Source organism: Erithacus rubecula (assembly GCF_903797595.1).
Source record: "Erithacus rubecula genome assembly, chromosome: 3".
Lineage (NCBI taxonomy): Eukaryota > Metazoa > Chordata > Aves > Passeriformes > Muscicapidae > Erithacus > Erithacus rubecula.
Genome location: NC_136689.1, coordinates 94,874,613 through 94,902,076, shown reverse-complemented (window position 1 = coordinate 94,902,076; position 27,464 = coordinate 94,874,613). Strand labels below are relative to the sequence as shown.

Sequence of the window (27,464 nt, the reverse complement as noted above, 5' to 3'; positions counted from 1 at the left end):
GGCATTCTGTGTTCGTTTGGCCTGTATTCAAGGCCTCTTTTTTTGCCAAGACAAATAGAGTGGTAAATGTAACAAACTAAATTCTTATTGTATGAGAAGAGAAATAGTATCAAGATCTCACTGAAGAAGTAAAAACCCTGTAAGATAGAGTTTTCATCTCTCTTAAAAGATAGACTCCAGAAACAGAAGGAAAACCACACGTTTCATAAAAAAAAAAAAGAAGCAGAACAAAGGTACAGGGGTGGAGGGAGAGGATCAGCCCTGCTGAGGTGAAGGTTCATTTCTCCCCCCAAAAAAGCTTAGCAAGCTGTGGCAGATGTCACCCTGACAGGGAAAGTGGCAGGCGGCCATCTCAGCTCTGCTTGTAACTTCTTTCACAAGAGTCAAGCTGCTTTTTCCACTCCATTCAGCATGTTTGTGAGTGCTGGGTTTGTTCAGAAGACAAAAAAGGGCAAGAGCTCTAGAATTCAATAGAAGGTCAGAATGGCAATCTTTTTTGCAGGGCCGGGCTTCCTTTTATACTGTGACATCTGGAGCCATTACCAGAGCAAATTAAACCAATTCAAACCACCAGCAGGAAAAAGTGGGTTTTCTGTTTTTCATACAGCAGAGCTACAGATTTGAGAGCAGGAACTGGGGCTCCCAACAACTCAACATAGCAATAGATTTGCTATACTTGTTTTACAGATTCATAAGGCAACAAATGTAATCAGTGATTAAGCGAAAAATGTCCACCCTTCAGCACAGCCTCCACAAAAGGAAGAGAAGAAATAATTACACTGATGAGTTTGCACTTCATTTTCAGCCTGTTATAGCATGAAGTACTAATAGTTCCTAGGAGGCATACAGCAGAATACAGAGCACACCTCCTCTTCCCGTCTGGCATTTAATATCAGTGACTAATGTAATTTTTTAATTGTATATTCCAGTAAATAATAATGCATATTTTACTTGTAGGTATGGATGTAGACTCCCTAGATTATTTAGAACATTAAGTCAGTTACTGGTGTTATATATTTTGAATATTTGGCTGACTTTAATCTTTAGTGCTCATATTCTTTTCCATTTTACCTTATACTTAAGCAGAAACAAATTCTTTCTACTGCCTGTAAATAAGAGAGTTGCACAGTTAATACATCTTCTAGGTACATTAGCTGCAGGCAAACCCGGGTCTTACACATGTAATCTATACTTGTTAGTGGGACTTTGTTCAGCAGTAAAACAATTTATTGTGTCAGATTGGACTGAATCTCACTTTCAGGAGACTTTCACAACTTTTATTTTTAAAATCTTTCCCCTGTTAGAATTCAATTTTCATTCTGATGGTATAAGCTTTTTTTCACGAAACATACCTTGCTGCAATTCAAGCAGAAAAAAATGCATCTTGATGAGACTGAGCAGAATGGTATGTCCAATACCAAGATCCCCGCTCTATTAATGAGAAATATCTGATTATCAAAGATATTATGCTGTCCTCTGTTAACTCAGCATTCGTAAAATTGTTCCCTTCAGGCACCAATCTCACCTTCAGGCTAAGAGCCTGCTCTGACTTGTCCCTGATGTCTTGATATTGGGCTGATGGCCAGCAGATAATGCCTTTTTCTTGTAGTGCTGAGGGGACTTGGGGGATTCAGACTACAGACACACAGAATGGTTTGGTTTTGAAAGGACCTTAAAGATAATCTAGTTCCAACCCCGCTGCCAGGGGCATAGACAGCTTTCAATAGACCAGGTTTTTCAGAGCCTCATTCAGCCTGGCCTTGAACACTGCTAGAGATGGTGCAGCTTCTATGGGCAGCCGATTCCAATGTCTCACCACCGCCACAGTAAAAAATTTCTTCCTAACATCAAATCCAAAGCTAGTCTCTTCAGTTTAGGAGCCATTCTTCTTTGTTCTATCACTACATACTCTGGGAAAAGCCCTGCTCTAATTTTTTTTCTTAAGACCTCTTTAGGTACTGGAAGGCCAGAGTCAGGTCCACTGGTGGCTTCTTATTCAGGCTGAAACGCCTCAACCCTCTCAGCCTGTCTTCATGGAAGAGATATTCCAGCCGTCTGATCATCTTCACAACCCTCCTCTTTGATACACTGCTTGACTCAAACTGCTGATTATTTGACCAGCTACTAAACTTACAGAAGGTTTCTGAATAGACAGATAATATAAAAAGTAAGCAACTGAAGCTACATCTTTTAGAACACCACAGGCACCCTTTAAATACAGAGGAGCCACTTGTTCATGCTTTGTTATTAGGAAGAACTGCACTCAGTGCAGATTGAGTAGGATTGAAAGATCAAAAAGTTGAGTTCCAGTGATGCTAGAACTAATAATGGAGTAAATCTTCTAAATCTACCAATAATAGCAACTTTTTTCCTGCCTTTTATATCCTCACTAACAATTTTTATTTTTCCAGAATTGTGATCTCATGAAAATAACATGTGTTACTGCCTTAGTTCATAGGGGCATGGTGCAAAGTTTTTGCCCTGCTGTGTATTACTTCTTATCTGCCAGTGTCTTCCCATTACATCATCTTTAAGAAGACATGCTGTTTTCTCTACAGAACCCTTGATACTGAAGGACATCAGTCATCCAACAGATAAAAAAAATTTTGAAAAACTGCTGGGAAAGTGGTAAATGCTTCCCTATAATCTAGTTTGATAGAATAATTAAAACAAAAAAACCCATACCCCTTCCAAACAACAATAAAAAACAATCAAAAACCCCCACAAAAACAAAAACAAGAAAAAACCAAACCAATACACCCCCACCAAAAAAACAAAAAACAAAAACAAAACCACAAACCCAAAAACCAAAAAAAAAAAAAAAAAAAAAAAAAAAAGCAAAAAAAAAACCCACCCCAAAACAAAACAGAAACCACATTTTTTTCTTTATTGGTTATCTAGAAGACTTCAAACATTCCTTTAAGCTGAAGATGTTGTTACATAGAGATGGTCCACAGTTATCTACCATCAGAACAGGTTGTCTGTTTTGTTTAGGGAGTGTCTTGTGTTCAGTATGATCTCTAAGTGTGAGATTAGCACTGGATAAAACAAAGGTTTTTTATAACAGTATAAGAGGTAGGCTACTCTTCTGAGGAGCAGAGATCTGGATTCAATATTCCTTATGGGTCCTTTCAAACTTGAGATACTCTGGGATTCTCAGAAGAGGTTATTCTTTGTGTAACTTGCAAGGTGAATCATTTTGATCAGCTTTTGCTTTGTTTGTTCATATCTAACAGAGCTGGACATAAACTTTATAAAGATGAATTCAAACCTTTTCTGGTGGAATTTTACTATAAAAGTACTATTTTGCATGTTAATCCATAAAAAACTACCAGAGCTGATATTTGAGACCTAGTTAACAAGAAGTGCAACACTTCTTTTCTCACAAAACTCATAGCAGAAAAGACAAACCGAGAGTTAAACCATTAGGTATAATTTAATAATCACTTGCTAGTTTAAGTCCAGCTGACCATATGCTTGAAAATATAAAAACTTAATTTACCCAGATGTGATCAGTTTACCCATTCATCCTATACACAATATGTTACAATGTTACCAAGTTGCTAAAATTAATTCACAAGCCAATATATGGCTGTTTGTTTCTTGCCAACACGTGGGATTACCATGATGAGCCGCCTGAATTATCAAAAAGAGTCTATGAATATTCATTTTTCAGAATTTGGCAAGCACCTAATGGATTTTAAAAGGCAATTGTTCCACTAAAAGCGACTTGAGCTGAATAAAACAGTCACCAAGTTGAGAAGTTTGCATTTTATTTAGTACAAGCTGTAGCATAGTTATGCTACGTAGTTTACAGCAGTTTCAGGTTACACACAAAGGAAAATCCCCTGTCTTGTGCACTGCTTAACCTAACTAAAAAACCATCTTAACATAGTAGATATGCTATATTGCTTATTTAATGGTGTATACTTTACCTCTTTGGAACTACTCAGGAAATACAGTTTAGGATCTGTGGCAGCACAAGCATATATAGGACTTTGAGAGAGTTGAATTTCACAGAGCACAACTTTACCTTGAGGCATTTACTTAATTAAACTATTTATTTCAGAGTCAATATTCCTTGTCTTTATGGTTTCATAGGAATATACAGATTTCTACAAATAATTAATATCAGTGAGCCCTGAGGCAAGAAGCAAAACTATCTAGAGTCTCCTTGACACTAAATCACTTCATGACTTTTGACAGTGACAACTTCCTTAGAGAAATTATGTTTCAGGATATTTGTTTTAGGTATTTGTTTCACATTCAAAATGACATTTGTTCCACTTTTGCTGCAAAGGAACCTACACTTCCTGAGCATGCTGACAGAATGTGAATCATATTCAAGGTTGATAACACACTTTGCTGTTCAAAATACATGCCAACCAAAATAGAACTTTATTAAATTCCTTCATCTAGCCTTCCTCCCAGCTATTCCCCTTTAAACAGATGCCTTTTAAATGCTCTGTAATTAATGTTAAGCTGGTCTAGTTAAAGCAGAGGAAGAGATTCTGACATGATCGATATCACAACACTCTATTCTCCAAAGCTGAATCAAATGACCTGTGAAAAGTACTTTCTATTTTTAAAGCCTTACACCTTTGTATCTGAAGACAGTGAGCAGAAAGTATAACCTGGATCTAAAATGAAATGGCCTGTCCATCAATATCCAAAACAAAGATAACCAGCCTGAGTAGTTGTTGCAACCAGTAAAGCAGAAATACAGCTCAACAGATGAATCACTCTCAGACAATGTTAAAATGCAGAGATTGAAAGGAATGTATGTAATTTATTAAAATAAATTTATTTTAAATTAACTTCTACATTAATCTCTTACTCTTGCTTACTAGAACACTGTACTGCAGAGCTGACTGAAGTATTGAATCTTAAGATGTTTTCACTTATATAAATATCTCGTTGTTTATTACCAGAAATACTTCTAAAAGTGTTTTTCATTTTATTTTTCTTTCCACCCCGCCCCCACAACCCATTATGTTCTCTGAATGCATTGATTCTCTCAAGGAAAACCCAAGCTATATGCCATTACATGCAGAAAGAAAGTTTCTTATTCACCAGGGTGGATAACCAGGATAATTGTGTGTGCAAAGGTAAAGGCTTGTGTGAAGACAGGGCAGCAAATCTCAGCTGAGATATTCTGGGGCAGGTCACCTTTCTAAGGGTGGAAATAACTCTCTTTTCACCCTCAGTACAGAGAGTCAAGGTTTCCTTTCTCTAAAGCATGAGAAACACATCTGCCTGAACACAAGGATTTTTTTACTGATTTGTTATAGAAAAATCACAATAATGGTCATTAAGCTGACTCTCACAGAGAAGAGAACAGCAAATCTGTAATTCTTTGTTCTGTATGTGCAGTGCAGCAGTCTTACACTGTCCTGATAACAGTAGTCTGGCACAAAACCAGCCTAGTTTCCCTCTGGGCTTACAGTCAAACATTTTGTACAGGCTAACAATAGAAAATGATTTCATAGACACAGGGTCTGCCCTGAGCTCACTCAGAGGCTTAAAGTCATTCACACAAGCTCCCTCTTCCACTCTGTCCTTTCCCCCTCATGCCCTTCACTGACATCCAGAACACAAACCGTCCTTACTAAATTTGATATTTATATGAAGTTTTCTCTTGCCTAAAACTGACAGATTTTCAGTGTCTTTCAGTGCCTCTCTGAAACCTCAGTACGAAAAATTGGAATTTTAAGACCCAATATAACATATTATTAATTTATATCCCAGCACAAATATTCAGTAGCTTCTTCAAAATGATGTTTTGTGTACAAGAGCATACTTCTTTTAAATGAGGTTATGCCTTTGGACTGCAGCTGTAGATTGTAGTGTCGGTGTTGGGTGCCATGAAGAACCCTCCTAAAATTTCAGTTCTCACCTGACAACACCTGTACATGGATGTAAAGGTGAGTCACACAGGTCCCACTTCTCAGACATAACTAAGAGCTTTTACTGAAAGAGGCTGTTTCTCCTCACTTCAAGAAGAGTAGATAAAAAGTGGGATTTTCCAGCTATTAAAGCACTAGCCAACGACTCAAGACTCGTTCTTCTAATGTGACACATGCTAGAAATTGCCCTGCTTATGTGTCACAGAAGTGTTCTTCACTGCTCCCTAAATCTAGGAGCTATATATTGCCTGGTTGAAGTCATGAGACTGGGAGAAGCTTCTTGTGGATATCTTTGGGAACCAGAGAGCCACTCATTATATGGAACAGGTTCACACATCTAAAGAAAAATAAAAATCCTTTTCCATCAGGGTCCCTTGCAAATCCATTTCTCAGTTTTAATTTCACGCGTCAGAACTGGGGTAGTAATGCAAGATATATGATTTATATTGTCAAGGGTGAAGTGCCTAAAAAATGCGGGCAATGCAAAACTTTTTTAGATTGGCTATGAGATCCAAAGGGAACCTAATAAAGCTTTACATCAAAGCTTTTAGTTGTTGAGGGAATGTTTCCATCCTTTGGGTGGGTTTCGTTTGCTTTAGTTTTAAATCTGCCTATACCTAGAATGTCAGATACCTCAGGGGTATGACAGCTTCTCCTTTAAGGAACAGCTTCGGCCTCCCAGAATAGTTCTGGTTTTAGCACAAAAGGGTAAAACTTTAACAATAATGTTTCATAGATAGTATTTTCTTCCAAATTTCTTTAGGTCTATATAAAAAAAAAAAAAGTATTTAGCTAGGAACTGTGTCCCAGTGTTTGACAGTTTCCTATGTGATTTGGTGACAAAAACTGAAACCATTAGATTAGATGTCTTAAATGCATTTCTAACAAAGATTTGAGATTACTCTTCAAAAGTGGGTATGTTTTATTTCCTTGTGTTCTTAGAAGCAACCTGTAGTCCTGGGCTGAAGATTTTTGTACTCACTCTTTTATTTTATTTTTTTTTAATATTTTATTTAGAAAGAGAAGAAATGTAAACTTCAGTAGCGCATTAACTTTTCCTTTGTAAGTTTTCATTTTAGCATGCTTTTGGTTTTCTCTCTTCTAATTTTCAGTATTTATTTAGCTTCACCTCCTGAGAAGCACTTAACTTCAAGAGCAGAAATGAGTGATTTGTTGTTTATAGTTTGTTTTGCATCCCACTAGTTTTTTCCTCCAGTTTTAATTATCCAGCATGTTTTTTGCATATACATATGGCCTTTTACACAGCACCAGTACAGTAATTCAAACACATTTGTAATACACTCCACAGCATTTTCAGTAACTGCTGCTATTTTTAGTCACTGATGATGCTAAGTCTTTGGAATTACTGTGAAACAAAATGTTCTTATGTTTGGAGTTTTTTTCCTGAGCATTACTTGAAATGATGTCTATTTTCCACTCAAGCTGGAACATCTAAATGTGTTTTCAGATAGGATGTTCCAGTTTCCTTCACTCACATTGCACTATCAAGTGGCATCAGTGATGGAGACATAAAGTAGAAGGCGAAAACTCTGCTGATTTGCTATGTGGATTGAGAAACACTTTGTAAAGTTGTAGAATCACACTTATGGTAAATCTTAGAGAGGAGAAAATTACAAGGAAAGTGAAAAAGGAGAGACATATGTTGGGTTTTTTATGACCATATGATACATATGATGAAAAAAGAAGAAATCATATGTTGTAATTATATTTACAATCAGAATATAAATTTTATTTGAATGCATATGACCTGAAAGTTTTGTTCGAGTTAGATTAAATTCTCAGGTGAATGGTTCAAACTGAGCACAAAAAAACCCAAAATATGTCATGGGTATAATCGAGCACTCTTGCTTGAACACTGTAGAACTGCTGTGTGAGCTTTTGTGGGCTGTGAATCCCATAAATCCTGAGTTTTCTGGTCTGCTTATGGACATTCACTGCCTCTGCCTGAGGTGCATAAGAAAGGAGCTTCTCCTAGTACTTTGATAATCCTTTGGCACCAAAGTGTCCAGAATGTCTAGGTCTTGGAAATAAGGTGCACCTTCCCAAGACACCTTCAGCAACTCTGGCTGAGGGTGGAATTCTTCCTTTACAATGAATATTTTTAAGAATTTGTGATAGGTGTCAGGTGTTTTGCTCATACCTGAAAGCAAATTTCTGCCAGACTATATGCCAGACTACATAAGAAGAGCCAGACAAAACCAATAAACAACAAAACACTCTTCCCTGACTTAATGGTCTCATTGCTCTGATGTGTTCTGGGATACTTCTGAGACCATACTCTTAGTTATCCTCTGTATTTCATGTATTCTCTAAAATAAAATGTCTACTGTACTTCATAGAATCATGCAATCACACAATGTTAAGGGGTTGAAAGGAACTTTAAAGATCTTGTAGTCTTAATCCCTTGCCATGGGCAGGGAGATCTCCCATTAGACGAGATTGCTCAAGGCCTTCTTCAGCCTGGCTTTGAGCCACTGACAGGGTTGGAGTATCCACATCTTCTCTGCGTGACTTGTCTAAACAACCTCATATTGAAAAATTTCTTCGTAATATCTAGCCTAAATTTTCCCTTTTTTGATTTGTACCCGTTACTACTCGTCCCACCACTACAGTTCCTGATGAAAAGCCTGTCTTCCCTCTCATTTCCTTCAGATACTGGAAAGTTTCTGTGAGGTTTCCACACAGCCTTCTCTTGTCCAGGTTCAACAGTCCCAACTTTCTCAGCCCATGATTGTAGGGGAGATGCTCCAGTTCTCTTATCAACTTTGGGGCCCTCCTTCTGGTTTGCTCCAGCAGTTCCATCTCCTTCTTAGGTTGGAAACACTAGAACTGGACACAGTACTCCAGGTGGGGTCTCACGAATGCAGGTTAGAGTGGAAGATTTACTTACTTCAACCTGCTGGCTCTGCTCCTTTGGATGCACTCCAGGATTCCATTGGCTTTCTGGACTGTGAGTACACTCTGCCAGATCATGGCAAGTTTTTCATCAACCATCACACTTAAATCTTTCTCTATAGAGCTGCTCTTTGCTCTTTTCTTCTCTTGTCATCTTTGGTTTTATAATTTAACCAGATAATCATTCCAGCTCTTCTCTGCCTTAAGAGGATAATTTCCCAAATGCAAGAAATTTTTTTTTTTTTTTTACTTTCCAAAACATTCTCTGTGAATTTGTAGATGTGACCTGTTTCATCACATTTCACCAGTAAAGTGTTTCTGCCATTCTGTGTCCTGAAAGTTTTCACTGCTCAAGTTCTAGTCTCACAAATGTTATATTCCCTCTGAGACAGATAGTGTAATAATCCCAGTGAGAGCACACGGATTCCCAAGGGCATCACTGCTGCATGATGAGAACACAGGCCTGATGATCTTTTTGTTCCTAGCCCCAGAAAGATTGTTTCAGTTTCTCTTTGCCAATAGGAACTTCCTCACTTTCTGAAAATTTAAATAATACAATAGGAAAAACATAAATGGATGGAACTTCACAGCCTGTATCTGATCTAATAAACAGAGTTGGCATATTGGTTTCATTTACCTTGCAGGGGAAGCTGAGATTGATCTGAAATTTTGATTGTTGGCTGCTTTGTTCTCTTAGATGTTCAGGTTGGATGGAATTTGATGTCTCAAAATATGGCATGAGGGGCTCATTTTAGCCATTCAAAGCACAAACTATGCAGTTCTATTTTTTTTTTTAAGGTTTTCAATTTATTCATGCTTATCACAAAATTCCCTAGCCAGAGGAGGAAAGTTCATTATAGAAATCAGACTTAGTTTTCACACTTACAATAACTAAACACTGAAATCCTTTCATCAATATGATGTTGAGCTCTGCCTCTGCAAGTTTTTAACATTAGACTAAGAACAATTCTAAAATAAATTTTATAGCTCCACCTGATGTTATCTATGCTCATATATGGAAATACTATGCAAAAATGTAAAACCTTAAGGTAGATACAAGAATTGTGGGATAAAATCTGTCAACTGAAAAGGTTAAATTAGATGACCAAAAGGTCTAACCCTGTGGCTGGAAATTGAATAAGAATAAGGATGCCTTGACACCTCTTTTCAACTTGGTCAGTCTTACCTTTGAAGGGAACTGTAAAAGAGACCGCAGAAGATGCACACCACACCATAAATATAATCTTTTATTTTGAGTCAATCTGAGTTTAGGGCAGCTTTCCAGTAAGAGTGAATAACTGCAATACTAAGATAACATTACTAAGACTACAGCATCTATAAGAAGGAACATTTTAAATTCATCCAGCTTTCTTCTCCCTATTGATTTTTAACTAGTAACATTTTGAGTTGTATATATTTACTTTAGTCTTCCCTTACTTCCATAACTATCAGTTTTTAAGTTCCTGAACAGATATTTCTACTCTCAGGAAAACATCAACATTGCTATCTTCTTAGTGTGTATGTCTGTGTGTGTGTGTTAATTTGTGCCTAATACAGGTTTCATGCAACACTAATTTTAAATGAAAATCCTTTATAAAGTAGAAATTATGCATAAAAGAAAAAAAAAGACATAAAAAGAAGATCATTTTTCCCTTAATTCTTCTACCATTGTTCTTTTTGCTCTGAAATATTGTTTTTTCTCTACATGGAGGATAGAGGATTTCAGAACGCTTCCAAGCAACCACTTAGATGCCGTAGACCTTTAGGGACTCAGGCAGTCCTAAAGTTGAGGAAAACAATTGTTAGAGTGAACATTGCTAAGAGAGTAAAATAAAACCACTTGGAAAATAGACTAGAATCACAAAATCATAGATTTGTTCTGGTTAGAAAATTCTTTATGGCCACTGAGTCCCACCATTAACCTAACACTAATATTTTAAAGGCTGATGGATATTTGCCTTGGTATATAAATCCAGTTTGTTCAAATCCCTCTGCAGAGACTTCTTATGTTCCATCTCAGCTCCATCAGGAAGGTCAGCACTCCCACCCATTTTGGTGTAATCTGCAAACTAACTAAGGACGCACTCAGTCCCCTCATCCAGATTATAGATACAAGATGTTACACAGGACCACACTCAACACTGAGTCCAGGTCAAACCCACTGGTGATTAGCCACGAGCTGAATATAATTCCATTCACTACCACTCTCTGGGTCTGGCCAGACAGCCAGATGTTTTACTTAGTAAATTTTTTACCCATGCTGTGAGAGAGCAGAATCTGGTTGGATGGAAATCCAATCCTTGATAGCTATCACTTAGCTTCTGAGCTTCAATTCAAAATCCAAACACCTTAGCTCAAATAATGGTACAAAGTATATTAGAACAATAGTGTACACTCATATTCTTAAAGCAAAGTGCAAGATATCTCAATGCTGATTTAGTATTACTATCAAGATTAAACAAGTAGGAGGGAAAACCAAGAGAGTAGCAGATGAAGTTACAACAATGTCAAAGGAGAATGGAAACCTGTTTCTTATATTACTAATTTGATTTGTATTCAGGATTTAGAATTTACTGATGAATAATTTTGTCACATCATTCATCAAAGCCTGACACTAGAGAGAAGCAAGATAGAAAAATTAAAAACCTGCTTGTTACTGTAAACTAAAGAGCATGAACAACATCCATCAAAGACAGACAGATAGGAGATAAAAGTGATTGCCAAAGCCAAATGATCTATGCTGATTCTCTTTTAAACATTTATTAAAATGCTCTAAGTGCAGATCCACTTTCCTTTGGTAAATATTTATTTGTATTTCTTTTGCCATGGACTGGAAACTGTGAACAGTGATAAATTAGTTGCAAAGGTCTCTAATTTTACTCTGGCTTTTAAAAATAGGTTTACATCTTCCACTGAAGTGCTATTTTTTGTCTCTGATTAGCAGGGATACATCCTATGTCAGCTGTTAAGTAAGATGCTCATTCCATTTCTTTGCTGAAAGAGTCACAGAACAAGGCATAGGCCAATAGTGGAGGACAGATACTGCACAAGGGACCTGCTACAAAATTAGCTGCTGCCAGTGGAAGTGTTTTCATTGATTCAGTAGGCTTTAGATTAAGCTAGAAATCAACTCCTTTGTACGCTCAAACCATAAATATTCGAGCTTCTACTAACACAGAAATATATGCCATTTTTTTTCTTAAGAGGTGCTCTGAATACCAGTCTGTTTCCAAACTGGAGCTAATGCAAATATATGCTCAGATAGGGCAATATCAAAACACAGATGAGAATGACTTGCCTTTTAGATAAAATTGAAAGGTAGCAGTGCTACTGATAGCAGTGCTACTGGGCTTGAGACAGCAAGTGCAGTTATGGTGTAAGAGTGTAAACACTGTGCTCTGACACATAACACACAATTGTTTTCTTTGTTTTCTCCTAACAAAGGAAAAACAAATGTGCACGAAAAAAATTCAAAGGGTCTTACTGAGAGGCAACTCAAGTAGCTCTACCCAGCAATTGCACAAAAAAGCTGAGGGTAGCTCAAAAAGAGGAGCTGTTTTGACTACAGACAAAAAAAAAAAAAAAAGAGAGAAATGTGTTTATGGAACTTTACAATTAAAGCAGAGATGAAAAACAGGTAGGAGTTTGAGACAGGTGAATAGAAGTCAAAAAAACTGTCATGAGCTTAGCCCATGCTCATGTTGATGAAAAGCAGAAGGTCTATATGAAAACAAAAATGAAGACACTAGGCAGAGAATTATATTCATTGTAATCTAGAGCAATCTAGCAGGGAGGAAAGCAAACCCATAAAAAGTGATAGCTTTAGAATTTGTTTTAATCTAAGAGGAATAAGATCTATGTGTCAACACAGGCAGCATATGAAACTTGATTTCTCAATGCAAATAAGTGCTTTGAAAAGCCAACAATTTCTTTTATTTAATTTTGAGAGGATAGAAAATAGCATGAGGAAGTGTGTTGGTAAGAGCTGACACTCATTTTCAGGACAGGGCTGATTTGTAGTACATTACCCGAGTTCTGTGTCAGCAAGGCTCCATTAAATCCTAGCTACCACAAAGGACAGATAGACAGCTGGCTGCATCACATTTTATTTGCAGCAAAAGGGTTCAACTCTCTGCAAAAACATGTTGGATGCTGCCATAACGTTCTGTATAAGAGACTCCTACCTCTGCAGCTGTTTGATCTACCAGGCCAAAAATAATCTCTTGAGCTTCTTCATAGACTAAAAGCAAGGGCTCTGGGAGGAACTTCAAGATCACTGTTTCTGCACTGGGCCCTCAGGGCTGTGCTAAGATAAATATTCATGTCTTAACCTCATTTAATTTTGGGCATCTGGTTTAGAAATTTGACAGGCTTTTAGATTCTTTGCTGAATGTCAAATCAATCCTCAAAAAATTAGTCAATAAATTTAGAGGCAAAATTTAATTTTCAGTCTTTCAAAGTAGGCTTGTCAAGTCTGACCATACCTTAGACTTTTATGTGGCTATTCCACATCAAATTTACCTGTTATCCCTTCCAAACTATCGTAACTATCATAGTGGTACAGTTATGCAGAAACCTGAGATTACTTGAGCTTTCTACCTTCAAATGGGAAAAGCAATATTCCACTCTACCTCTGCTGCTTCCCCATTTCTTACTGTACAACCCTTCCCAATCTTGAGCCACCAAAACATTGTCTGTGCAGCAAATCAATTCAATTAACTAAATCTGGCTGGAAAAAACCCCAATGACAATCCACAAACACAACGACCCCCTTCAAAAACAAGAGTTTATTTTTGTATTGTTATGACAAACAGAACAGATTTATCCACCCATTGCTTTTACAGACTCTAAGGTTCATTTGCCTTCAAAAAACAGATTTTTGACAGTGGACACAAGAGAAGTGAGATTCTTGCACAGAGATGAATGCAAACATGAAGTGGGAAAGAAGGAGCTAGAGAAGGTAGAGGAATGAAGGAATGATTGGATCAGAGGAAGATGGAGATACTTTAACACCTTGAAGCAGCTATGTTGTCTCATTGAGCTACATCCAAAGAAGGAGATAAATCTTATGTCATATGCATTTTCTCCCACTTTCAGTTTTAAATGTGCTGTAATTTTTATTAAATTGCCACATAAGTTGCACATCATAATTACTGTGTAAGTTCCATTTCCCAATTTTCAAGGCTCTTATCTACCAATAGAAGAAACTCTGAACTGTGCTTATGCTTAGTCCTTAATTCAAAACAGAAGCTCAATGTGAACAACTCCTCTGCTTCCTGGGACGAATGGCATTTGCTAGTTTTCTTGAAAATTGGGTTTTATTTTATTTGTGCTGCTGGGGTTAGAGGAACTACACTGCAGTAAAAGATTCCTAACCCAACAAGACTCACACAGCGAGAAGTCTGTATCAAGTATATTCATTTGTCAATAAATAAAAGAAATATTCTGCTTTTCTCTGACTAAACGTGCTTCCATTCTCTATGTAAGATTTGTTTTGTTCATTTCCCTTGGGAATCTAAAACATAAACAGCAAAAAATTCTGAATGCCTCTTTTCCTGCTGAAGGGTAAACACAAGCTTTAGCTTTCCTGTAGATCTTAACTTCATTCTTATTCAAAGCAGGAGACTTCTCCCTAGAGCTAATAAGCACCCTAAGTTTGAACTAGCCTGCCAGTGGGTTATTCTTGTTTCAAAATCAAGAGCTCAGCTGTTCCGTGGTGACATTATGAACACTGAGCAGTGACTTAGCAAAGGAGTTTGCCTAAGTGTTGAAAACTTAAGTTAGCATCAGTGTGGAAACAAATTAAGACCTTGCATAAAGAACTGACCTTGGGATCACCCTAAACTCTCTCAGGGCCTCAGCAGGGCATTGCAATAATCAAAAACCAGAGGAGAATTTCACCAAAATGCCTTAGTACAGAATTAACAAAGAAAATGATTTTTTAAAATGCCTTTGATTTTCAGTCACTTTGATGAAATTCCCAAAGAATTCTAGTTCTGATGATAAATTTCCTGATGGTCACTTGCCTCCAAGGAAAGGAGCTGCTACAGGTATTGCAATGATTTTTACATATGCTATGGAAGAGATAGTGAACTTCAAAAGTGTAACAATTGCTTTATTTGAGTTAAATAAGCGTCAATGAACTGCATATTTAATTTTTTTCTCATATTGGAGCCAAGTGAATTTTCAGTCAAACAAAATTAAGCTTTTGCAAAAAATTGCAAAAGCATTTCAAAGGACTAGGCAATGAGTTCTTATACTGCATACAACTGGTAAACTCTTGTGTTATTCTCTTCATAGAGAGGTAAAAAATCTGTGTATGATCGGAGATATCAATCAGTTCAATGTTTTTGGAGTTTCCTTTCTGACTTGATTATGTAGTTAAAAAGGTAGATCTATGGGAATAAAGCTAAGGAAATATGTCCTCCTTTAAAACATTATGCATATTTGGTCAAAACATAAAATGTACCTGCATAAACAGAGAACATTCTTCAAATTTCAAAAGTTCAATAAAACCTTTTCAGTTTGTGAAAGAAACTGATAGCTATTGGTGACAAATTCTGAATTTGAAGAATATTTTCTAGCGTTAAGGACCTAGGAGTAAATAGAAAATTAGAGCAGGGCTTCTATAAAGAAAATAATAAAGCCATAGAAGAAGGTTCAAAGTTCAAGAACAGAGTATAAATGAATTCAAGAGATTCCTAAGGTATAATTGTTTCTCAACAAGGAAGAAATTGATGTATATGATGAAAAGGTGAGAAGTTGAATTGTGGGAATAAGATAAACCTAGGGGAAAAAAATACACATGCTGAGTTGCTTGGGAGCTTTGTAGTTCAAAAGTGTTTCATGTTCACTAACCTCTGATAGAATTCTTTATCAGTTTGATTTGATTGTACTTCAGGGTGCACTGTGGCAGACTTTTGCCAGAGCTGCCCATTGCTTCAGCAAGAGCTGTTAGCTAGACAGTGCAATGCTGTCTTTAATTATTTCTCTTGAAATATGAAGCCCTACTGTATGTATTTTGTATTATTTTAAAATAAGATTCAAGCCTTTGAGAAAGCCATATGTGGCCAAGTTTTCTGAGGCAGTCCTAGGTTTTTGTTATGCTATTTTAGGGAATGTGCTCTCTTTTTCTCTTCTACAGGAAGATAAATGTGACTTGGTTGTCGTTTTGTCAGTCAGGCTGCCCAGGATTTTGCAATTGTTACAAGTCTGTTCAAGTCATATCATCACCCTGGGAAATACTGTTGTACAGTCCATTTTCACCATCTGAGTTGTTGTGACAGTTACTGTTTGAAGACAAACTTGCAGGTTTGCCCAAAGATTTGGCAACATGGAATGACAATAATAATGAAAGAAAAATTGATGACAACCCTTTCTTGCTGCCCTGAAAGGATAGGTGAGTGGTGGAAGTGTATACATGATAGGTTCTTTCTCTTCTCACTTGCTTCACTTTTTGAAAGACAAATATGGTTTAAAATTAAAGCAGACTTCTTTTAGTAGGCTCCAGTACTTTAACCAGCTCCTCTTTACACTGATAGGAGCCACAAAACAGTATATCAAATGACAAAGTTAGTAGTCTTTACTAAAAAAGATTTTCTTTTGCTTTTTGAAATATTCTTTGTTTCTTAAGCTTACTGTCATCTGTTTTCATCTGGAACAGCATTAGACCCATAAGAATGTCCCTTGCCTCTAATTATATAGCCTGCATTGTCTGATTTCAATTGACATGTATTCTGTGAGAGTATTCACACATAGTTTGACTTAGAGACTTTTAGTTCTTTTCAATTACAGAATTAAGAAAGGCCACAGCTTAAATCAGGAGAAATTTGGCAAAGGATAAAAGGGAACATTGTATCTCTACTCTTTCACTCAATTTCTTTATCTATATCCAGTCCATGCTCAGTCATAATCTTACATGAAAAAAATTAATATCTGAGCCTGGGAAAGTCAAAGCTTGATTTTTATTTGTTGCTTTGCATATTTGTTTGAACAACAGGACGCCGAGGTTTATTAATCATCCCTCCCTTCTTAATCTATTCAGTCTGGTTATCATATGAACTTTCCTGAAAAGAACTTTTTTCATGTATTTTGTGAGGTCTCACTTGAAACAGAGAAGAAAACACTTCTCACAGACTGGATTTGTATTCATCCCATACTGAACACTGTGGCTGTGATCCAGCAAAGCATTTAAGGTTAGTTTATCTTTAAGCATAATCCCATTGAAGCTAGTGGCATGATCCATGTACTTAAATTTAAACTCACAGTTGAGTGCTGTGCTGGATCACAGCCAGAGCACTCAGTACCTTACAGGATTGAACACTCTTTTCTTTGACACTGGCCTAAGGCAAGATATACAGACACATGTGAATGTATGTTCCTTATAGTATAGAGGTTAAATGCAGTATTATTCTCAGGTTCTTTCATATTCCATTCAATAGAAGATATTCTCATATTCTCCAGTTTCTTAAAACTCTCGCCAGTTGTACTGAAAGTGGAAACATTACAATTCCAGAAGAGTCTAACCTAGACTGTCACTTTCCTTTCTCTTTTTTGATCATGCTGAATGTTATAGCTCAGGAGATTCAGGTCAAGTTGGTGTTCTGAATGAAAGTAATTTGTTAACACACATTTAAATCTCTGCAATGTTCTGCTGACAAAGGCTAACTTAATTCACAACACATTCAACACCTCTCCAGTGGTGGTATGTGTCTTAAATGAAAGTGTTTTTTATAGTTTGGACTAACTTGAGCCGTTTGGGGCTGATTGAATGTCAAGTGCTTCAGGCAGCTGAAGTTAAATGTTTCTATACAAGTTTGTTTAAGTCTGGTTTAAGTAAGACCTTTTGTTCCTGTTGAAATGTGGGGAAACCTTGGACATTTGTGCATAATAAAATATACAATCCACTAAAGAAACACTTGTGCATATAAATAAATTTATATTGTTAGTGAAAATAATTTCTTTATTGGCTGCATCTCAGCATATTTAAAGGTGATTTCAAATCCGACTAATGTGAATAATTTTGGATGTAAACATGGATTCACTTGAAAGGTGTTTTTATTCTCCTCCTTCTTAATATTTTCTTTATTTCCCACTCTTAAGCACCCTTTTACAATTCAAAGTCCATATTCCTTATCTGAATATCAGCCAATCAGACTTTGTATCAGTACAGACTAATGATACATTCCAAGTATTATTTGCTTGATTATAAAGACTGGTTTGAAGGGATACAATCACTTTTCTGTTCTCAATGACCCACTGAATGATGACATTACTCAGAATTCCATTTAGATGATGCAAATGACCTAATCAACTTGTCTTCTGCCATGGCAGTAACTGAACTCAAATGTCAAAGAAAACTTAGTAAACAAAATCTTCCTTTCATGCAACTGAAATTATGCTATGGGAAACTTATGAATATTAGCTATGGAAATAGTTTTGTTTATTTCATTTGCATGACACAGATGTACAGATACATACTCTTTAATACACTCAGGATTTTGAATTCTAAACAAATAAAGAAAAAATGCAGAGCAAATGACTAAAATTGCATTGTATGAAAACTGCAACACACTGATTTTGTTTCATTCTCCACAATAAGCTATAAGCTATGTCTTAATTCAAATTTTGCACCAAGTTTTCAAAGAAGCAAATATTACTCTTCTGCTTTTTCAAATACTGATCATAGTTTCTCTGTTTTTTTCTCTTTCTTTTTCTACCATTGAAAAATGCCTGAGTCATGCAAGCTCATATTCTTAAATATCATCAGTATTGTACTGGTAGAAAAACCACAGTAGCTCAAGGTTATTTGTATCAAATACTATGTGATATGGGTCACACAGACACATCAAAATAAAACTGTAAAACTAGTTGCACTCTAGTTTCAATAGCACTGAGATTTCTGGAAAACAGGTACTGTTTTTGTTTTGGAGGCCTACACAGGCGAGTTTGCTGCTTTAGCTGCTTTATCCAATGTTCATGGTACCTAATGAAGAACAGATCAATAATATTTATTATTTATATTTATTATGATCTCATGTCTTGGTTACAACACATGCTTCCACAAAATTGGCAGCTACAAAGATGGGCATAGTCTTTTAGATCTCCTCAGACACACACAGGAGCTTTTCAAAAAGCAAATATTTGAAACTCCAATCCAGTCCTTGCTTGCACATTAATTTGACAACATCATGGCAGGAATCTTGATAGGTAATGTTAAAATGCTGCCAACTGTTCTCCAGCTATTTCACTTCTTTCTCAATATCATACTTAGTTAACTGTAAAATTATATTTGATTGTTTAGAGGGAGTTCTTATGCTGAAGAAATGTTAATTACAGTCTTTCAGCAAGAGTGAGAATTGCAAGTAGCTATCAGTGTTAACAGTGGCTCGTTACAAGTGATCCCACCTTCCAGGCTGTCTGTTCTTTTGATTTTAGGCACAGGACATAATGATCTTTCCATAATAAGATTATGTTCCTGAGGTATTCCTTTAAACTGAAGATCAAGACTGAAGTTTGATGGTCTGCAGTAAAAATCATACTTTACATTCCTTGAGAGAAATCAAGAGTATTTAATCTATTCAATTTAAACCATGGGTGTGATAGATAATTTTCTTTTTTTCCTGGATACTAAGCATACACACATCAATATCTGTAAGAAATGTTATAGATTTGTGATGGAAACATTCACTATTAGTCTGTGATGAGGTGCTCTCTTCATATCAGTGACAATAAGGTTATTTTTATGTAAGCAATGTCTGTCTGCCAACAAAGAGGCTCTTATAGACATCACATTATCAACTACACCAAAATGTATGAATCGAACAGAGAAATAGAAATTTCAAATTTGAATTTTTTTAACCACTTCAATGAACCTTTTAGGAACTAGTGTAAAGATCTGATTTCTAAGTTCACCACAGCTTGGAATTTTCTTCAAAAATTAATATGGCAACAATTAGAGGAATAAATAGTGAATATAGATAACCTAAATAAATCTAAAAGTAGAACTAGATTGTCTTTGAATTTTTTGCATCACAGTTGCAATATTTAAACTCCATTTTTTATACCATTATAAAAATCAAATAATAAATACTGAAGGATGAATAGACTCATGAACGATTTTGGTCTAATATCTACCTCAAAAAAAAAAAAGGTATATGAAAAGATATTTTTTATGCTGTGGAATTAATCCATAATTTTAGGATATACTAACTTCAGCACTGTATTTGTACCTTTGATCTGACATATCTTCCATTTACTGTTGTCTGTCCAGTTTATTAACCTCTACTTATAGTGAGCACCCAAATTTATTTTTTGTTATGTATGTTTATACATATACATATGAAATGGTATTTATCTTTAATATAAAAAGTCATCCAGAAACATTCTGAAAAATTCAAAGCATGATAAAATCCATCAAAAACAATTAACTTAAAATACAAAGTACAATTTATAGGTTAACATCAGCCTCATAATTATTTATTTCATCTGTGGTCTTCAAAAATAATTTTGTTATTTGCTGCCATTTTTTTTCTCTCAATTTTATTGAAATATGAGTAATTAAATTTAAAATCTCAGTGAGTCTACCACAACATTAATGGGAACATGATAATAAATGTCTCACAATAGCCAAGCCATCAACATTGTTTTATTGCAACTTGACATTTTTTACCATAACGATTATTGTTTTTCACACACTTAAAGCTCTGTTGACAATCAATCTCATGTATCAAACCATGTATCAAATTTTTGCTTCACCTTTTTCTTCTTCTGTAATACTCCTTGCTTTCAATTGAGTATTGTATGATTCCTTGGTATAACAACTTTTTTAAAAAGTAATAAAATTTTCAAAGCCTTGATCTCAAAAAGAAAAAATAAGTTAGTTTTTATATTCACAGGAAAATATAGTTGGATTTTAAGCAACTTCATTTATTATGAGTGTTTGGACTCCATCAGTTATTCATTTCATATTTGCAAATTAAAAGGAGAAGACACCGAGTGTATAAAGCTTTTCTTACTGAAACCATTAAATATAAGTGTCCTTAACACTATTCTTTTCCCTAGATTTGGTAAATAAGTGGTATATGACAAATTAAATAATGAGAAGACAAATTGTCCATCTGATGTAACAGAGACCACACAAACCAAGAGCTCCTCTGAAATCCAGAATCTGAGAAAAGTCCCAGTCAGAGTCTGTTTTATTCATTATCAAGGTCTGTCCTGGAAATTTCAAACCTGACATTTCACTTTTTTTGTTTAATTTAGGGATTTTAGTTTTGTGTTTTCTGACAAACTTAATGAATTTTATGAAAACAACCTTCAAATCTTATGTTGATTATATCTATTTTTCTTGTAGCTCAATGAGAGATGCTTAGATAACATTGCTAGCTCAAAAATTAAAATTTGAAACAATTAAGCAAGTTGAGAGGGGCAGACATACTTTTCTTTACCCTACAAGATCACACTGTTTCTGTGTGTGAATAGGGCTGATAAAACTAAAGAATATGAGCCCATAATATACACACATATAAAGACTGAATGTTTAGAAAAACAAACAAAATCTGTGTTCCCTAACCATTCTTTCATAGAACACAACAAAAGCATTGCATATATTTCAATAAAGCAGTATATATTTCAGTAAAGAAGATATTTTAAGCAATTTGGCCTGCTAGTTACCTGAGGTAAGATCTTTATTCTATAAAAAGAAAATCTTCCAGGTCTTCTGTGTTTGGTTTTTTTTTTTTGTTTAGTTTTGTTTTGTGGTTTTTTTTTTGTTTTTTTTCTTTTTTTTGTTTTGTTAGATCTCTCACATCCCTTCCATGTGTTTATGATATTACTATGAACTTGTAAGGCCTGAACAAGTTACAAACCAGGAACTGGAATATGCAAACTTTCCAAGAAGTAAGATTTGTTGTCATTGTCTACAAGGTAAATAATCATTTGTTATTTTGTTTAAAGGTGGAAAGATATAATCACACAAGGCCTATAGTCTATGTTTGTTTAAACAGCTTTTCATTTCTCTATTGCAGCACAGAATCAGGGTATAGCTGTGGAAGAATGGAGGAAGGGTAATATTCTACTGGAAATGTTTTGGCAGCCTTGAAGAAAAGACCTTGATAGTTCTATTTTGCTTTGTTTTTTCTGTTTGAATGTTTCCTTTTTAAAAAAATAACTTTACTTAATAGAGTTGTCATTAATGTTTTAATCAAAATCCCCAACAAGGACTTCTCTATGCTCCTTGCTATCCTCCTTGAATATGGATGTACTCATGAACTTTTGTAAATATAGACAACTATAGTAAAGAAATACCAGACTTATAGTATCAGGAAGTGATCTTCAATGTCCTGGACAGGTAACTGCACAGCAGAATAACAGCCACAGCCAAACTTAATGAAAGACACTCTTATGTTACCTGTGAGTTTTCCTCTTCTCTAATCTCGCTTGGTTATTCTCAGTTATACTCAAATAAATATGTTGCACAAATATAAAATCTGTTTTGTAATAAACCATTGAAATAATTGTAAAAATTTCCCTATAAAGTTGGTAAAAATGCATTTAATATTTAAATTACGGTGTATATTTCACATACTTCAATATTTCCTTTAGAGGTGCACTCGTGTATTAATGCTGGGTTTGCATATAAGAAAGTCTTGAAAAAATGGCTTTATAATCAGAAAAAAAGGCAAAACACAACAAGAAAACCAGTGCCTATACAAATCTCCATAATGGGCTTAATTTTTCAAGTACACTGAAGACAAAAGTAACAGATCTCCAAGTACACTGAAGACAAAAGTAACAGATCTCCAATCTATTCTAATTCTTGGCATGAAGGCTTCTTTATTCATGGACCATTGATCTGACAGAGTGAAAAGGCAATGACTTCTTTTTCTTTTAGTGACTTACATCAGTCTATTGTGAGGGAAATAGACCAAGTGTTCAGACTTGTGTGCACTGGCATCAGACTGAACTCCTGCTAATTTCTATGTTTGTCTTCTCAAGGAAGGCTGGGATTATATTCCATCCACTGTGTGCACTGTTGCTGGATGAGTTGTTCATAAAAGCACTTGTAGAAGCAGCTGTACAATCTTTTGTGCACAGTAATGCACTAAAGTTTCTAGGAAATAAGCTTTCCAGTGGGGCAACTAAGCCATCTTGTTCTTTAACAAATTGGTGCAGGGGAACATGTGTGTTTCTTTACACTTCTGAAGAGGCACAAGGAATGAATATTTGTGGCTAGTATGTGTCATAAAGAAGTAAACTGAACCATCCAATGCAAGATTAAGCACTGCTAGGCAGGTAGTGTGAAGAAAAACACTTTTTCAAATAGTTTGCTTCCATGGGACAGATAGCTCTGCATTCAGAAAGCATAAGATAACTATTAGACTGTGAAACATAAGTTTAATTGATTATTGTGTTAGATTTGAAATTTCATAGCACAGTACATAGGAAAATATCCAAACAACCTTTCCCACCCCATCCTGCCTACACACAAAGATTTCATCCTTCACACCATCAAACTTTCACTCATTGTTTGATTTTCTTTAGGATATCATAAACAATTACTATGGTGATATGGCGGGCCTTGTACCACCATTGTGGAAGGACAAGAGTTAAATGTATCCCAGACTTAAAAAAATCTGCAAACCAAGCTCTGTGGAATGCAAGGATAAAAATGTGATTACACTGTAAGGAAGAGAAAGACCGGACATGGATACTGATTACCCTTCCCAGCTTCCTTCAAGCTCTTTTTCTCCTTTCCTTTACATTTTAAAACATGACCCTTCTTGCAGCAGGCCAAGTAAGGAGAAATAATTGGACCCAGCTGTCTACTGTGTCATGACCCAAACCCAGAATGCTAAGTCCTTTTGTTTAGTCAGCCTTACTACTACTGAAGTGAAAGAAGGGAAAGGGTAAATACCTGAGTCTCTTCTCAATCTTAGCATGCATTAGAGGAGCAAAAATTATTATAAAACTAGTGTGACATTTTGCACAGAGACCTATAATTATTGATAGAAATGGAACAAAAAAATCACACTCGTATTTGTGGTTTCTCTAGGACTGAAAGAAAATTCATTAGTCATTCAGTACCATAGTCTGCTTTTATATCACACCTTCCATTGATCAAATGGATCTATGATTAATCGGGTTAATTGATTTTGTTGCTTAAATCCAAACTACTTTGGCCATGGAATAATTTTAAGCTCTAGAACTAATTCTGAGAGAATGAATAGGACTAAAAGAATGCATTATCTTCTGATGATTAATACTGTTCTTCCAGTGACCAGCCAAATTACTTTCTGACCAGTTTGTACCTATTTAATTTTGCTGTGAACTGAATATAGTGATAATGATCAAGGGAGGCATACATGACTTGTAACATTTTCTGTGTTCATATTATGAAGTAGATCAAAGTCTATGAAAATAAATGGGAAAATTTTTGCTTAATTTATTCACTTTTCTCTTCCTGGCAGCAAACCATTAAAAAAAAATTATATACATATTGTCTCCCCAGCCCTTAAGATTCCTGAATTCAATGAAAATGAAAATGAAGCATAAAAGACAATAACTTGTTAATCTCCAGAAATTTTTTATTTCATCAATGAATAATTAACTTTTAAATTTGTATACTTTTTTCCTAAAATGAAATAAATTCCAAAAGGGAACATAATTTCAATGAAACAACCACAAATTGGACAAACAGCTCAAATTTTAAAATGCTAAAGCATAATGCTTTAATAAATCAAAAGTCTTTCTTTCACTTTCAGAGTAAGAAAAAGCAATTTGTGAATACTTACATTTCTTCACATATTCATACTGCTTTTAAAATTTATTTTATTAATTAAAATTTCTTTAGAACATTTCCCTATATCTGTCAGCAATTGCCTAAAGACAAACAGCTTTAAAAAAAACTATTTTAGCATCAACATCAAATTGAAACAAGCAATTTTTTAAGGTCTTGAAATCTGTTTGTTCTCATGGTTGGTGGATCATGTCACTTCAAGAGGATCTCCAATCACCCACATTGGAGTGAGTTTAAAATGTCCTCAGTGACTCCTGAATCGGTGTCAGTGTGTCACACTTTAATATTCAGCACTGTTTGGTTCTGAACCTAAGAGCTGAGTGGATAAAAGTCTATGATTTCCTTTAAAAATTCTCCTATTATTGCTGGAAGTAGATCAGAGCCTGGTATAACATATTGCAAATTCTTTCATTTCTGCTTTCAAAAGTCAGTGTTTCTGAGAAAATTATGCTTATTCTATTGAATATGGGCCACACTGTAATCACCATAGACTGTAATTTTTATATTTCCCCATAAATAGGATCTGACATAATGCAGAGCCAAAACTCAAAGTGTTCTTTATCTTCCAGATCTTACACAGCCTACTGAGCTTCTAAGTCAGGATTTGAAGGTGATTTCAAAACCAGATATTGAAGAATAGATAGAGCCAAGATTCATAATTGAAAGATAATGACTGAGGCATTCATCTGTGAAGTTTATGCATGTTTTCAATTAGTGACAAATGTTCTTTACACAATTTAATACATGAGACAGGTTGGACTGCTGTCATGGTTTAACCCCAGCTTGGAATGAGGCTCCACACAGCCACTCACTCATTCCCCCCACCAGTGGAATCAGGAACAAAATCAGAAGGGTGAAATCTGGAAAACTCAAGGGCTGAAGAAAAGAGATGAAGACAATTTAACAAGGAAAACAAAAGCCAAGCAAAGTAAAACATGGAATTAATTCACCGCTTCCCATGGGCAGGCAACAGTTGAGCCATCTCAGGAGAGCAGGGCCCCATCACGTGTAACTGGGATTTGGGAAGACAAACACCATCACTCCAAACCTTACCTCCTTCCTCCTTATTCCCACACTTTATATACAGAACATGATACCATGTGGTCTAGAACATCCCTTGGGTCAGTTTGGGTCACCTGTCCTGGCTGTGTCTCCTCCCAGCCTCCCACACACTCCCAACTTCCTTACCAGTGTGTCAGTACAAAAAGCAGAAAGGACCCTGGCTCTGTGCAATCTCTGCTCAGCAATAACAAAAACATCTCTGTATTTTCAACTTATTGTTTTGCACAAATCTAAAACACAGTCCCATGCCAGCCACTGTTAAGAAAATTAACTCTACTTCAGCCAAAACCAGGAAATCTAAAATAAACTGTACAACTTTTCAAATAATGGAGATGTTCTTTAGGACAACTCGGATATTTTGAAACTGGGGAGAAAACATGAAGTATTAAAGTGAAAGAAGGAAAATTAGAAACCTGCTAGCCATTATGGGGGAGTAAGAGTAAGGTATATTCAATCACAGAGCCCCTTTTAGGTGTGCATCCTGCTTTCTCAGAAGAGCCCAGCACCTTGTCAAGACCTTAGATGCTCTTGATCACATCTCTACCTATATAAACCCATCCTAGGCACAAAGAAAAGTTTTGTTGCTGTCATGACCAAGATTCTGTCTTGAAACAGAGCACGCAAACAAGCAAGTCCCAAGTTTAAGAAAGAAGGAAGACAGATGTACAAAGGAAAAATAAATGCTGTACCTGATGTCTTCATTTAATGAGTTGCCTCTTTCTGTGAAGGAATTCCTCCTAGATACCCATTTCTCTGCTTGGCTATGTCTCAGCAGTCACTGGTGTTGTACATCATTTATCAGTACCAGCTCTGGGAGATAACCAGCATCTGTGAGATGCCTAGTGTGTTTTGGATGAAAGCTGTCCCTGTTGCCTTTAACAATGCCAATTGTTCTGCATCCCCAGTGTTCTGCACTTGTCTTTGGTGGTTAGAAGCAGCATTCCCAGCTGCAGTGGGAAAGGGTTTTGAATAACTATTAAGCAGACAGCAAACATGCTATATATAAGTTTTGCATGAATGGTATTTTTAACTGTAAGTAACAATAGGTTTTAAAATTTTTATGAGTGTCTAAATTAGGAACCTACTTTAATTGTCAGAAGGTGTCTAAGAAAAAACCATTATTGTCCCATGTTTTTTTAGTCAATAACAGAGTTAGGCATTTCTGACTCAAGATATTGGATTCAGACTTGAAATCCCAGACCGTGAAGGCTCTCACATGCTTGACAGCAATTCCATCCACACGACACTTTGGTAGAAACAATTTTTTCCTTCAAAAATATCTGCAGAATTTTGTGTCACAATATGGTAACTCGTCTGCTGCAAATCACCCTATCTGCATCATTCAGTCCAGTCTCCAGAAGCACTGGGCATGAGGAAACTTTCTGATGCATAGAGATGTCTGACTCATCTCAGCATGGTGTCCAAGCAAGCTGTCTGTGGCTGCTGTGATAGCAAGAAAAACAGCTGAGATCTGTAAGAAGGAGACTGCCTCGGGATCATTGTGTTCCCTATTTAGAAATCATATGGATCCAAATTTAGGAAGATGGAATAATTCCTCAATTTCTATTCTAACCTTGACATAGGGAATTTCTGTAGATATCCTCCAGAGGAGAAATTACAAATCTACATTTTAGCACACAAGGTTGCAGAGGTGTTGTGCTCATCTTTATCTTTTCAGAAGTAGTTGTGAAGAACAGAAATCAACACCAGAGATGGGATCCCATGACTCCTCAAATATATATCCTTACATTAATAATTGGAAAATAAGGCTAAGTATTATA

The 27,464-nt window shown here is 35.8% G+C and overlaps 1 protein-coding gene across 1 annotated transcript in view; it reads right to left on the bottom strand.

Moving 5' to 3' along the window:
• CDH19 (cadherin 19) overlaps positions 1-26,486 on the bottom strand; it is a 120,631-nt gene extending 94,145 nt beyond the window's left edge. Inside the window, exon 1 of the mRNA XM_079299690.1 lies at positions 26,373-26,486. The gene's annotated coding sequence lies outside the window, so the exon portion shown is untranslated. The remainder of the gene's footprint in view (positions 1-26,372) is intronic.
• Positions 26,487-27,464: the final 978 nt, after the last annotated feature.